An 11,144-nucleotide genomic window follows, 5' to 3' on the forward strand; every position below is an offset into this window, starting at 1 on the left:
ATACTTTTTTTAAATGGGTCCTTTCACTTCTTTACATTTTAAGAGATAAGTAGCTGCATATTTGATATAACATTACTGTCAACTAGAGCTTAATTATTCTTAATTTAAAATTTCCATGCCCTATTTGCAAGTATATATCCTGATAATCTTGAAAGAATTTTTCACTTAGCAATTGCGATTTCTTCTAATTTATTTACATTTACTAATAATTATGAAATTTATAAAATGTACAGAAATACTTTTCCTGAATTTATTTTATGGGATCTTTCTTGTGGTCCCACTAAGGCAAGTGGAGCTAGAAGTGGAATGTTGCATGTTTCTCAGTTCTCATCAAGAGACAATATGAATTGGTTGTTCCTTTCTTAGATTTGCCTTAAACCTTTGCTTTTTTAATTTATCTTCTGTATGTTTGCAAAATAAGGTAATAGAAACTAAAATATAAACTTTAAATAAACTTTTTAAAAATTGCTTGAAGTTAATAACTATAAATTGTTTCTTAAGAATACTTTTGTAAGTGATATTTGGATGGTACCTCTTGCTACATCCTCCCATTGTAAAAACATTTTAAATGATTTAAGGGTCAAAAATGGCAATGCAGCTTTCTTCAAATAAAACTTTTCAGAATGTACTTCTTGGCATCAATATAACAGTTTAGTACACTTAAAATTCTACTATTCATAGATTAGTACAGTTGGTAGTGTGACTAAACTCTACTCTGAAGACATACTGACATGCTTTTTCCTGACTGATAAATGCATCTTGAGGCATGTCTTGTTGTGCTATAGCTACAGTCTCACCCCATTCCTATTTGTGCCAGTTTTTCTGTAGGAATCTCTGCTGTGTAACAGCTTTCTCAGGGTTGAAACATTCCATCTTGGAGGGACATTCATTTTGACACCAAGTGTTCCAAAGAGAAATGGAAAATTCCATCATTCAGAGATCAGGAAATTCTAAAAGGAAAGTTCTTTAGCACTCAGAAAGCAACCAACATGGGAGTGTACAGGATTCTCACAACTGACCAGATGTACAGACCCCTTCTTTTCCAAGTAAAGACTCCTGAGGACACTCAGCAAAGATTAACTTTGTAGAAGAGATTCAGACAATTCAAACTGCCTAGGAGATGCTGAGATCATTCCAGTTACCTAAAAGAAACACTCTGGACTGTGGAATTCCCTGCAAGTATGCAAAAGTTTGAGGTTTCCAGATTTTATGAGTAGTCACTACTGCTGATATGGGTTTTTCATGATGTATCTGTATTTGAGTCAATCTTGCTCTTGTAAGTAACCCCTTACCCATAATCCTTAACTTATTTTAGTAATTCTGTAGGTTTGCCAAGTTGGAAATCAGCAGTATTGTACTTTTGTCTGTGACCTATTCCCTATCAGCATCAATTAGATATTAGTTCATATTTTCTGAAGAATAGTGTCCCAGAACTATTTCCATATTATATCTAGACAACCCTTCTCATCCTGTAATTATGTGATTATCCAGCTATAACCTGACTAGCTGTTTTGCAGCTTCATTGAGAGCTTCAGCCAATATCAGCCATTCATTTACAACAAATCCACCCGTCATGCTAATAGTTGTCTATGTGTTTCCTTAGAGACTTTTCTGAGATACTTTTCAGTGATTCAGTCACGTAGTCATTGATTTAGGCTTTGCCCAAACTGGAGGTGAAGCATATTTGTCAAATAAATTATGACTTGCATGAGAATAAAATAATACCATATTATCTCTTCAGTTATAACTATTTAGTAGATTGTTGATTTATGTATAAGAACCAAAACTAACCAGCTCCCAAAATTGTCTGGTTAGAAATGTTTCAGAATATGGTTCTGCATAATGATATTTGGGCGCGCGCACACACACACACACACACACACACACACACACACACACAAAATATGTAGACCGCATATCTGGCAAACCAACAAAAAATACTAAATGCATGGACAAACTTGTAAAGTGTGTTTATTATAAAATGTTTTTATCTAGATTGTATAAATAAGACAAACCAAACAAATCAGTGTTAAAATAGAAAATCTATTTAAAATGTTTTCAATTTTTCAGAGGATATCAGAGTCAGTAAAGCATTTACTGTGCAAAAATGAGGATAAAAGTTCTGGAGAGATACAGAAAAGAGGATCCTTGAGTCTCACTATCAGACAGTTAAGTTGTATTAACTAAATTCACTGAGCAACAATGTCTAAAAACCTGAAGGTGCGTGGTTGATCGGCAGTTATGATTCACCAGACAAGCTTTAATATATATAATTCAGTTTTAATAAAGTAAAGGAAAGGGAACTTATAGATCCAAGGTTCCAGCAAGGAGCGCAGGAAAACAAAGAGCAGGTGGGCCAAAGGCCCGCGAGATTTTATAAATCAATATTAGCCTAAGGGGGACATGCCTTTAGACAAAGGGGAACACGCCTTTAGACAAAGGGGGACACGCCTTACAAAACAAGGTTTTTGGCTAGGCTTCCCCTTCAAAAAACCAGTGTTAATAATGATCAAGAAAGACATCCAATGTCAACAATGTCATCTATATACACAAGCAAAGGCAACTGTGGTTACATGAACTACTATGTGGAGATACATGAACAGAGCGAAATATTGGCTATACCTTTGTCTAAATATTTCTCCAAAGAAGACGACATATATATAAAAGGGTATACCAAGCCGGGCGGCGGTGGCGCACGCCCTTAATCCCAGCACTCGGGAGGCAGAGGCAGGCGGATCTCTGTGAGTTCGAGACCAGCCTGGTCTACAAGAGCTAGTTCCAGGACAGGCTCCAAAGCTACAGAGAAACCCTGTCTCGAAAAACCAAAAAAAAAAAAAAAAAAAAAAGGGTATACCAGAAAATGTGAAAACGTATGTTTGATATAAGGAATTATGGAACTCAGCACCACAATGAAAAGAAAAGCACATTTGAATATTCCTGCAATAGTTCAAGATACACAGGAAACTGGGCAAGTTTATCACTTGAAGACTTAAGCAAAGGAAATTATTAGACACTGGCATGAAAATATTACCATGTCCTAAATAAAACAAATAAAGAAACAATATCACCTCACCAAAATTGCAAATGGTAATAAAAACAAAGGGCATGTGTTATTTCAGACAGAGATGTATAGTTTTGAAGTTTTCAAGAATATAGTACCATGTAGTTTTCTCATTAATCAAAAAAATAAACTCCTATAAATTGCATCTCCATTTGAATTAATTTCATAAAAATTAAAAATAATAATTATGTCCCTGGTTTCCTTTAAGAAGACCTAGAAATACTCCTAGTGTTTTTACCCTATCCCTAAGTGCCTAATGAAAGTAAGCACAGCACATACTCAAAATATTAAATAAATTGAAATGTCCATGAATACAAGAAAGATTAAATATAGCATATATGAACTATATAGCACTGTTGCAGAATATATGATTATATTGCAGAGATGTGTTTCTACCTAAGGTGCCTTCTTACTGGTTTCATAAAGAGCTGTATCATCAATAGTTAAGCAGCAGGGGTAGGAGAGGAAACTTGCAATGAATCTGCATGCATACAGAAGCCAGTCAGATGTAGAATGAGTTGAACACACAGAATAAGATAAAGGTTAAAACTATGTGGTAGAATGTAGATAAATGAAAATATGGGTTAATTTAAGTTATATTAACTAGTTAAGAACAAGCCTAATATAAAGGCCAAGCTTTCATAATTAATAAAATTGTCCATATCACTATTTTGGAGCTGGCTGGCAAAATAGATAAAAACTTACTACATTACTCTGTCATGAAAATCATTTAGTCTTGCCATTGTTGGGCTTTCAATGGTGACATGAACAGACCTTGAGAAAATTATTTATTAAGTGACTACATCAAGAATAGAATGCCAATAATAGAATAGTCTGTGCATTTGCTGACTCTAACAAAATTGATCACACAGAAATAAAGAACAGATTACTATTACTATAGACATGAAGAAACACAATAGAAGAATATGTAATCTTTCAGTTATGGTATTATTTTTGAGATCAGTGGCTAGTTAAGATGCTTGAGGGTACATCAATGTTCATGTAATTATCAGAAATATACTGTATAGAAAATGAGTAAAAGAAAAATGTCTCAATCTTCTATTAAAATTCAATAAATACTTAAAGAATTGTTACACAAATTACCCTTGTTTGTCCATACTCAATGCACTGAAAACAGAAGCTGAATATTTTAATAAAATGTATGCAGAAACTACTTTAAGGAATAATGCATGAGTGAAAAACGTTGTTCCCTGGAGCTATAGATTCTTTTTTCTGTGATTGTTAATATATTTCTCTTTTCCCTATCATCCATCCAAATTCTCCCATTTATCTTTCCTTGCTCTCTGTGAAAATCATTGACTCATTTGCATTAATTATTATTATATGAGCATATATATATAATTTATGTCTAAATCCATCTATATAATGCTACCTGCATGTATATATTCAGTGCTTACCATTTGATACTGAAAAACCCGTTGGTGTGTTCATTCCTAGAGAGTCTGTTTGTCCCACTCTCAGCATTCCTCAGTTGTGTCTAGTACTTTCTGTAAGGTTGAGGCCTCCAGGTCTTTTTCTCCTCTAATTTGGCATTTTCATTGGTGTTGTCCTTGTTTAACTCTCACGTAAAGAGTCTTGTTTTCTGAGACTTCATGAGAGTAACTTCAGATATTACTAGAAGACATCACCTCACAGTAAACTCTGTGATCCTCTGACTATAACAATCTCCCCTCCTTTTTCACAATGATATTTTGTAAGTGTATGTGTTTGACCTGGCTCCACAACTCTGCATTTTGAATGGTTTGTTTTTTTTCAGTTGTACTCTTATACCATTTTTCCTCATTTTTTTATTAAAGATTTCCATCTCCTCCCCTCCTCCTCTCCCTTCCCTCTCCTCCCTTCCACCCATACCCCTCCTCCCTCCCTCTCCAGGCCAAAGAGCCATCAGGGTTCCCTTCACTATGTTAAGTCCAAGGTCCCCCAACTTCCCCTAAGTCCAGGAAGGTGAGCAACCAAACTGACAAGGCTCACAGTGAGCCCGTGGTTTTTGTAGTAGTCTCTGTCTGTTGCACAAAGAAAATTTTTTGATCAGGGGTGCATATCACATTTATTTTGTGAATATAAGTACAAGTGTTTAGATTGTTAGTAAATATTGTACTGTCTTAGTAAAGTACTGATTATAGATACTTTTCCAATATTCATGACCTCACTAATACTAAGTAGTTACCTAAATTTCCATACCAGGCATGGTTTTCTTCTTCTTCAACAACTCTTCATTCCAATAAGGGAGGTGTTGGCTACTGCCAAGCTACACATGGCACTACCATATGCATTTCATTTGAATTTTAATAAATAAAGCTTGCCAGAAGAAGAAAAGTAAAACAGCCAGCCTTACATACAATGCAGCAATAATACACACCTTTAATCCTACTACCTTTCCTTAGAAACCAGTAGGTAGTGCTGAACACCTTTAATCCCAGTACTAGAGAGAATTATAAAATGGGAGGAGACACCTCTCAGACATAGTCTCATTCCAGATTCCTGGACACAGGATCACTATTTTGGAATGAGGTAGAGTTAAGTGCCAGTGACTGGTTCCTTTGCTTTTCTTACCTTCAGGTTGAACCCAAGTTTCTATCTCTGAACTTTTATTATTTGTGCCTCATACTTTTATTTGTCTCCCTCCTTTGAAAACTTGCATGTTGCCATCATGTACCATGGAAACTTGTCTTCTGACAAGCAACATGCAGGTCAGTTCTATATTGAAGACTTCTTGACCTATTTCTGAAATTCATGGGGTCCTCACCTACAACCTTCTACCTTTCTACTTTTGAGATCAACCAAGGGCACTAGCAATAGGCTACATGTTGGAGAGTCTCTTGGATAGTCATGATCAACAACTGAAACCAGAGATTCTCACATCTTGTGCTTAGGTTTTTGTTGGATTATCTATGTTTCTTAGAGAGAACATTGTCAACCCAGAGAAGAAAAGGTCACTAATGTATATATTGTCAACCATGTTGTATGAGGCTGTTAGTGTGAACAGCCCTCTACTTGTTGACTTCTTGGCCACCCAGACTCCCGAAATAACCACAAAGAAACTGTATTCATTAAATCACTGTTTGGTCAATTATATAAGAGTATTGCTAGATAGCTCTTACATCTAGAATGAATCCATCTCCATTATTCTATATTTTATTACAAGGCTCATAGCCTACCGGCAAGGTTTTAACATCTCTGTCTCTGGCAGCTGCTCCATGGCTTCTCCCTGACTCCACCACCTTTTCCCCAGCATTCAGCCTACCTTTTCCCACCTAAGTTGTATGTTGCTATAGGCCAAGCCAGTTTCTTTGTTCATTAACCAATAATAATGGTTATTATATCGACAGAAGGACATCCCACACCATTTCCTTTTCTGACCAGAAGAAAAGTTTACTAATATATTTATGAGCATTACAAGCTCTTTTTCTTGTATTTAGATATAAGTGACTGAATCTGTTAGAAAACCCATCCACAGTGATTGAGGTTTCCCTTTGCATATCATATACTTCAATATTTGTTTTCAGTTTTGTTAATATTTGATCTTTACCATTCTCATTGGATAAGGTGAAATCTCAATGTTACTTTGATTTATATTTTCCTAACAGCTAGAGATGATAAAAAATTTTGTCAGACTCCTTAGCCAATATTTTTCTTCTGATGAATTATTCTTCAGGTCTGAGGACCAATTTAAGAAGGTAATTTTTGGGTCCTGGGGTAGGTTGATCCAGAATTTCCTGAGAAACTGCCACACTGCTTTCCAAAGTGGTTGCACAAGTTTGCATTCCCACCAGCAATGGATGAGTGTACCCCTTACCCCACAACCTCTCCAGCAAAGGTTATTATTGGTGTTTTGGATTTTAGCCAATCTGACAGGTGTAAGATGATATCTCAAAGTTGTTTTGATTTGCATTTCCCTGATAGCTAGGGAGGTTGAGCATGACCTTAAGTGTCTTTTGGCCATTCGAACTTCTTCTGTTGAGAATTCTCTGTTCAATTCAGCACCCCATTTTTTAATTGGGTTAATTGGCATTTTGCCGTCTAGTCTCTTGAGTTCCTTATATATTTTAGAGATCAGACCTTTGTCAGTTGCAGGGTTGGTGAAGATCTTTTCCCAGTCAGTAGGCTGCCTTTGTGTCTTAGTGACAATGTCCTTTGCTTTACAGAAGCTGCTCAACTTCAGGAGGTCCCATTTATTCAATGTTGCCCTTAAAGTCTGTGCAGCTGGGGTTATGCGTAGGAAACGGTTCCCTGTGCCCATTTGTTGTAGAGTACTTCCCACTTTCTCCTCTATCAAGCTCAATGTGTTCAAATTAATATTGAGGTCTTTAATCCATTTGGACTTGAGTTTTGTGCATGGTGATAGATATGGATCTACTTTCATTCTTCTACAGGTTGACATCCAGTTATGCCAGCACCATTTGTTGAAGATGCCCTCTTTCTTCCATTGTGTACTTTTGGCTCCTTTATCAAAAATCAGGTGTTCATAGGTTTGTGGTTTAAGATCCGGGTCTTCTATACGATTCCATTGGTCAACTTCTCTGTTTTTATGCCAATACCAAGCAATTCCACTCTTGGGAATCTACCCAAGAGATGCCCAATCATACAACAAAAGCATATGCTCATCTATCTTCATAGCAGCATTATTTGTAATAGCCAGATCCTGGAAACAACCTAGATGCCCTTCAGTGGAAGAATGGATGAAGAAACTGTGGAATATATACATGCTAGAATACTACTCAGCGGTAAAAAACAATGACATCTTGAATTTTGCAGGCAAATGGATGGAAATAGAAAACACTATTCTGAGTGAGGTAACCCAGACCCATAAAGATGAACATGGGATGTACTCACTCATAGTCGGTTTCTAGCCATAATTAAAGGACATTGAGCCTATAAATTTGGGATCCTTGAGAAGATAATAAGAAGGTGAACTCCCAAAAAAAGATATAGTAATCCTCCTGGATATTGGAAGTAGACACGATCGCCAGGCAAAATTGGGAACTTGAGGGTTGGGCAAGACTGGGCCAAGGGAAGATGGGGAGAGAAAAGTGTGAAGGGGAGAACGGGGGGAGCTCAGAGGAATGGGGTGCTTGGGATATAGGAAGGGTAGATATGGGAGCAGGGAAGCATATATCTTAATTTAAGGAGCTACCTGAGGGTTGTCAAGAGACTTGACCCTAGAGGGGATCCCAGGTTTCCAGGGAGACGCCCCCAGCTAGTTCCTTGGGCAGCTGAGGAGAGGGAGCCTGAAAAGGCCAGTTCCTATAGCCATACTGATGAATTTCTTGCATATCACCATAGAACCTCCATCTGACGATAGATGAAGAAAATGACAGAGCCCCACATTGGAGCACCGGACTGAGCCCCCAAGGTCCGGATGAGGAGCAGAAGGAGAGAGAACATGAGAAAGAAAGTCAGGACCGTGAGGGAACCTCCATCTGGCGACAGATGGGGAAGGTGACTGAGCCCCACATTGGCGCACTGGACTGAGCTCCCAAGGTCCTGATGAGGAGCAGAAGGAGCGAGAACATGAGGGAGAAAGTCAGGAACGAGAGGGGAAAGAAGAAGAAGCAATGAAGCCAACGAGATTTCACTTGGCTATTGGAAGGTTGAGAATGTTGCTGAATTTCCCAGGAGTCTGTGCACACGACCAAGTTGCCAGTGTCTTAACTACTGGAATTGTCAGGTTCACCCCAGTCGTGTTCATTGTGAAGGCACCAGGCTATTGGTGAATCTCAGCATCAGCATCATTTGTTGACAGAGTTCCTACTGATTGTGCCACGTATTTGAAGAACCTCCACCTGACGATAGATGAAGAAAATGACAGAGCCCCACATTGGAGCACTGAACTGAGCTCCCAAGGTCCTGATGAGGAGCAGAAGGAGAGAGAACATGAGAAAGAAAGTCAGGACCGTGAGGGGTGCGTTCACTCATGGAGACGGTGGGACAGAACTAATGGGAGATCACCAACTCCAGTTGGAATGGGACTGATGGATCATGCGACCAAACCCGTCCTTCTGAATGTGGCCAACAGCGGGGGCTGACTGAGAAGCAAAGGACAATGGCTCTGGGCTCTGATTCTTCTGCATGGACGGGCTCTGTGGGAGCCTTCTCAGCTTGGCCGATCACCTTCCTGGACCTGGTGGGAGTTGGGAGGACCTTGGTCTTAGCATAGAGTGGGGAACCCTGATGGCTCCTTGGACTTGAGAGGGAGGGAGGGGAGGTATGGGTGGAGGGGAGGGGAGGGAAGGGGGAGAAGGAGGGGAGGGAAGGGGGAGGAGGAGGGGAGGGAAGGGGGAGGAGGAGGGGAGGAGATGGAAATTTTTAAATATAAAAAAATAAACCATGAGGAAAAAAAAAAAAAAAAAAAAAAAAAAAAAAAAAAAAAAAAAGAAGGTAATTTTTTCTATGTTTTTGGTTACTTTAAATATACTGGATATTAAGACTTTCTCAAATATATAGCTGGAAAAGATTCTCTCATATACTTTGAGTTTTTTCTTCTCCCAATTTGTTATTTCTTTATCTGTGCAGATTTTAAATTTTGGGAAATCTCACTTGTAAGCCTTAATTTTTGGTACAATAAAATCTTATTAAGAACACTCTTTCCAAAACTATATCATGTAGGGTACTGGTTATTCTTTCTTTTTTGGCCTCATTATAGTTTACTATTGTGCTACTTCCATTCTTTTTACTTTTCATGAATTTGTGTGTCATCCTTGCACAGGGGCCAATCTAATCTTCTCTATATCATTCCAATTTTAGTATATGTGCTGATGAAGTGAGCACAATTTGTAATAATATCTTTATTTTTTACATATGTGGGTGCTTTTATAGGGGCATACATATTCAGGTTCGAGACTTCCTCCTGATGAACTGTTCCTGTTATGAGTATAAAGTATCCTTCTCCATCTCTTTTGATTGATTTTAATTTGAAATCAATTTTGTTAGATATTAGTATAGCCACACCTGATTGTTTCTTTGGTCCATTTGATTGGAAAACCTTTTCCCAACCCTTTAATCTGAGGTAGTGTCTCTTTTTGAGGTTAAAGTATGTTTCTTGTAAACAGCAGAATGTTGGATCCTGTATTTTATTCATTCTCTTAACCTGTACCTTTTTATAGGTGAATTGAGTCTATTGATATTAAGTGATATTAATGACCAGTGGTTGTTAACTCATTTATTCTGGTGGTACTGTTTGTGTGTTTCCCTTCTTTGAGTTGTGCTGGTGGAGGGTTGTTATATGCTTGTGTTATTATGGGTGTTGTTGGCTTCCTTGGTTAGTAGTTTTCCTTCTAGTATTTTCTATAAGGCTGGGTTTGTGGCTATGTATTGTTTAAATCTGTTTTTGTCCTGGAATATCTTGTTTTCTCCATTGATAGTGAATGCAAGCTTTGCTGGGTACAGTAGTCTGGGCTTGCATCCATGGTCTCTTAGTGTCTGGAGCACATCTATCCAAGACCTTCTGACTTTCATGGTTTCCATTGAGAAGTCAGGTGTAATTCTGATAGGTTTCCCTTTATATGTTATTGACATTTTTTGTTTTCAACTCTTAATATTTGTTCTTTATTCTATATGTTTTGTGTTTTGATTATTATATGGCGAGGGGATGCTTTTTTTGATCCAGTCTATTTGGTGTTCTGTAGGCTTCTTGTACCTTCATAGGAATATCCTTCTGTAGGTTTGGAAAGTTTTCTATAATTTTGTTGAATATATTTTCTGTGCCTTTGAGCTGTAATTCTCCTTCTTCTTCCCCTATTATTCTTAGGTTTGGTCTTTTCATGGTGTCCCAGATTTCCTGGATGTTTTGTCCTAAGAATTTGTTGGATTTGTTATTTTCTTTAATCAATGAGTTTATTTTCTCTATAGTATCTTTGGTGTCTGAGATTCTTCTATCTCTTGTATTCTGTTGGTTATACTTGTCTCTGTAGTTCCTGTTTGTTTACCCAGATTTTCCGTATCCAGCCTTCCCTCGGTTTGTGTTTTCTTCATTACCTCCATTTCATTTTTCAAGTCTTAAACTGCTTTCATTACCTATTTGATTGCTTTATCTTGGTTTTCTTGGATATCTTTGAGAGATTTA

At 37.6% G+C, this 11,144-nt stretch overlaps 1 non-coding gene across 1 annotated transcript; it reads right to left on the reverse strand.

The window, feature by feature from the left end:
• Nucleotides 1–9,743: 9,743 nt before the first annotated feature.
• LOC119810874 lies at nucleotides 9,744–9,850 on the reverse strand. The gene has a single exon (XR_005284819.1). It is a non-coding gene; the product is annotated as a U6 spliceosomal RNA (small nuclear RNA).
• Nucleotides 9,851–11,144: the final 1,294 nt, after the last annotated feature.

Source organism: Arvicola amphibius, chromosome 3, assembly GCF_903992535.2.
Source record: "Arvicola amphibius chromosome 3, mArvAmp1.2, whole genome shotgun sequence".
NCBI lineage: Eukaryota > Metazoa > Chordata > Mammalia > Rodentia > Cricetidae > Arvicola > Arvicola amphibius.